This window comes from Oryx dammah, unplaced genomic scaffold (assembly GCF_014754425.2).
Source record: "Oryx dammah isolate SB20612 unplaced genomic scaffold, SCBI_Odam_1.1 HiC_scaffold_3514, whole genome shotgun sequence".
NCBI lineage: Eukaryota > Metazoa > Chordata > Mammalia > Artiodactyla > Bovidae > Oryx > Oryx dammah.
This window is the reverse complement of record NW_024073528.1, coordinates 1-3,907: the sequence shown is the minus strand read 5'-3', so window position 1 is coordinate 3,907 and position 3,907 is coordinate 1. Positions and strand designations below refer to the sequence as shown.

Sequence of the window (3,907 nt, the reverse complement as noted above, 5' to 3'; positions counted from 1 at the left end):
CTCAGCTTCCCTGGGACTGTTTCCTCCCCTCAGAAATGCCCTGCATTTCTTTTGGACTGTAGCCCACCAAGCTCCTCTGTCCCTGGGATTTCTGAGGCCAGAATACTGCAGGTGGTGCCATTTCCTTCTCTGCTGCTGCTGCTGAGTCACTTCAGTCGTGTCTGACTCTGTGCGACCCCGTAGGCGCCGGCCTACCAGGCTCCTCTATCCCTGGGATTCTCCAGGCAAGAACACTGGAGTGGGTTGCCATGTCCTTCTCCAGTGCATGGAAGTGAAAAGTGAAAGTGAAGTCCCTCAGTGAAGTCGTGTCCGACTCTTAGCGACCCCAGGGTTGCAGCCTACCAGGCTCCTCTGTCCATGGGATTCTCCAGGCAATAGTACTGGAGCGGGCTGCCATTGCCTTCTCTGATTTCCTTCTCTACAAGATAGCATTTTGAAGATATTTTCTCTTGGATATTGCTTTAGATGAAGGAAGGGGGATCCCTTCCAGGGCTTGAGAGTGAGTTCTTGTCTGACACTTGGCAATGAGTCGTCTGAGGAGAGGAGTGCTGTCCAAGCGAGAGGCTTTATTGGGAAGGGCTGCCGGGGCGCAGGGCAGGAGGGTGAGGGAAACGGAGAGAACCACTCTGCCACGTGGCTCACAGTCTCAGGTTTTATGATCATTGGGTTAATTTCTGGTCTGTCTCTTGCCAGTCATTCTGAATTGGGATCCTTCTTGAGGGCACACGCATCACTCAGCCGAGATGGATTCCAGCGAAGTGGATCCTGGGAGGTGGGTAGGACCTCTGAACTGGAGCCTCCCATCTCCTTCTGACCTCTCCAGAATTCTGGTTGGTGGTAGCGTGTTCGTTCCTTGTTCCTTAGCAGGACCTCCTGTTGTAAGATGACTCCTGCAAGGGTTTTCTTTTCTCTGTGTCCTGGCAAGGGTGGGTGGTCCGTGGTTCATTTAACAGTTTGTTTTTGGTTCTCTCGAGTAAGGTCCTCCACAGGGTAAATGTATAAAATTATAAGTCAATCTTTTAAATAATTTATATTCGTAATTTGGTAAGTTGGCTTTTGTGTGTGTGTGTTAGACCTGATCGCCAGACCAATGGTCATGTAGATCTTTTGTTGTTTTCTAAACTTTCTATAGTTTTTTAAATGGAATTACCTTGTTGCAAAATTTGTTTATGTTCATATTTTTTAAACAGTTATTTCTTTTTAGTTGATTGATCATTGCTTTCTAATTTTGGTTTGATTTGTCATACATCCACATGAATTAACCACAGGTGTACCTATGTCCTCTTGCTCTTGAATCTCCCTCCCACCTCACACCCATTCCACCTCTCTAGGTGATTACGGAGCCCCAGTTTGAGTTCCCTGAGTCCTACAGCAAATTCCCATTGGTTGTCTATTTACAAATGGTGTACCTGCATCCATGCTGGTCTCTCCACTCATCTCACCCTCTCCGTCTTGTTCCCCACCCTTGTCCGTAAGTCTGTTCTCTACGTCTGCATCTCCATCGCTGCTATGTGAACAGACTCGTCAGTACCATCCTTCTAGATTCCATGTTTTTCTCTCTTTGACTGACTTCCCTGTTTAATACACTCTAGGTTCATCCCCCTCATTAGAACGGATTCAAATGTGTTCCTTCTTATGGCTGCATTCCATACAGGCTCTGATTGTTCCTTAGCCATGGTTTAAGGAGGGTCATGGAGCTCTTCTGCTCCATGTCAGTTTGGGCTTCCAGTCTGAGTGCTCACAACAGAGTTGCTTCTGGGTGAGCCCTCCGAGGTCTGTGAGTGCCGGGCTGCCCGCTCTTCTCTGGCGGCCCGCAGGGGGCGCCAAACGCCCCTCTGAGCCGTGGGCGCAGGACGCTTTGCCTTTAGACTCTGCTCGGTGAGCAGCTGGCTGGCGGGAGCTTTGTCTCAGGACCATCAGGGCTCAGGCTTCTGGATAACAGGGCTGCATCCAGGCTGAGAGGAGCAGGGTTGCCTCAGTGCCCACCAGCAGGGAGGTGCTGCAAGAGCAAAAAAATGAGGACGGAGTAGACTTTTCTGTGTCCAGCTGAGGGCTGACTGGAGGTTAGAGGTCTCAGAGGACTCAGGCGGGAAAGAGCTCCTTGTGCAAAACGGTGGGTTTTTAGTTAGATTTGTGTTAGATGATCTCGAGGATGACCACTGATGTTCTTCCGTGTAGGTGGCCGTTTTTCTGTCACTGTTTCTTGAGAAGACTGTCCTTTCCTCTTTGCTTCTTCCTGGTTTGATTTTCATGAACTGACCATGTACGTGTGGGTTCATTCCTGGGCTCTCTATTCTCTCCTGGAGTCCATGTGTCTGTGTTCCTGCCAGTTCCTCACGGTGGTGGCCACTACAGCTCCGTGATGTACTTTGAAGTCGTATAGGAAGATGCCTCCAGCTGTGTTCTTCTTTCTCAGAGTCTTTTCGGCCGTTTAAGGTCCTGTTCAATATCAGCAGTCTAATATTAGAAATATTTCTATTTCTGTGAAAAAATGCCATCGAATATTACTTTGTGATTGCAGTCAGTGTATTTGTTGATGACTTTGGTTGGAATGGACCTTTTAATTCCTCATTGTTGCAGTGCGTGAGCGTGGAATAGTTTTCTGTGTATTTGTGTTTTCTTTGGTTTCTTTATCAGTGCTTTCTAGTTTTCTGACGACTGGTCTTTTATGTCCTTGATTACGTTTGTTGCTGGCTGTTTTATTGTTTTTGATGCAGTGATAAGTGGGATTTTCTTAATGTTTGTTTCTGCTTGTTATTAGTGTATAGAAACGCAAGTAATGATTTGTCTATTGATTGGGATCATAAATGGTAATATTTTATTTGATTTTAAATTGATCCGAAATGATTCAGCTTTACTGAATGTAGTCTAACAACTTTTTGTGAAGTTATGTGGAAAACTTTTATTTGTAAAATCTGTTTCTCCTCCAATAGGTCATCCAGAGGACCCAAACCATGGTGGTTCCTAATAGACTTCCCACAGTACTTCTTCATTCCATGTGGACTCCTTCAAGGGCAGTGAGCATCACAGCTTCCCTTGAACTTTGTCTGGGTAAGTCTTGGCCTGTAGAAGAAAGTTTCCTGCCTGTCTACTCTACATTTCTTTTGTGGTATTGATATGGTTGTTTTCAAACATAGTTTCCTTTCCAGTCATTTAAAATGTACAGAAAACGCCTAGCAATGGGAAAAAGTCCTGGCATTTGCCACATCATCTAAAATACTCTATGTGTTTTATCCAAAATGGGTACCTTCTATAGAACCAGCACATAATCTCCAAAATCAGGAAATCATATCCACAGCCCCACTTCCACTTTTAGCAATTGTTCAAGTGTATGAATATATCTTTTTTCCATCCTCGTCCTTTTTTCTTTATTTAGAGTGTTACTGACATTTCCAGTTATTTGGATGGATTGAAAGCAGACATGGTGAATATAGGTTCTGGGTGGCCTTTTCTATATGGATTTTTTTTCACTGAAGTTGGGGTTTTAATGTTTATTTATGTTGTAACATGTATGAATCCTGCATTCTTTTTCCCCCCATAGCAATTAAAAATAAATAATATGCCATTTACCATTTAGATATTGGTAAGCATACAGTGTTGTAGCAGACAACCTTTACTTGTTTCACAAACCAGTTTAATAATGTGCACCTTGTGCGTGCTTTGGAGAAACTCAGGAAACTGAGTCAGTGACTGAAATGGCCCAAGATATCACCTTAGATACCATCTTCACCTAAAAACAAAACAGGCACTTCCTGGTGGTCCAGTGGCTGAGACCGGACACTCCCAAAGAAGGAGGCTCAGGTCCATTCCCTGATCCGAGAACTAGATCTCCTATGCCACAACGAAGAGTTTGCATGCTGTAGCTAAATATCTGGCTTGCCTCAATGAAGGTCGACCTGGCGCAGCC

At 45.0% G+C, this 3,907-nt stretch overlaps 1 long non-coding RNA gene across 1 annotated transcript; it reads left to right on the top strand.

The window, feature by feature from the left end:
* The first annotated feature begins 470 nt into the window (after positions 1-470).
* Positions 471-3,278, top strand: LOC120859843. Its single transcript, XR_005720168.1, has 2 exons — positions 471-830; positions 2,934-3,278. It is a non-coding gene; the product is annotated as an uncharacterized LOC120859843 (long non-coding RNA).
* The last annotated feature ends 629 nt before the right edge of the window (positions 3,279-3,907 follow it).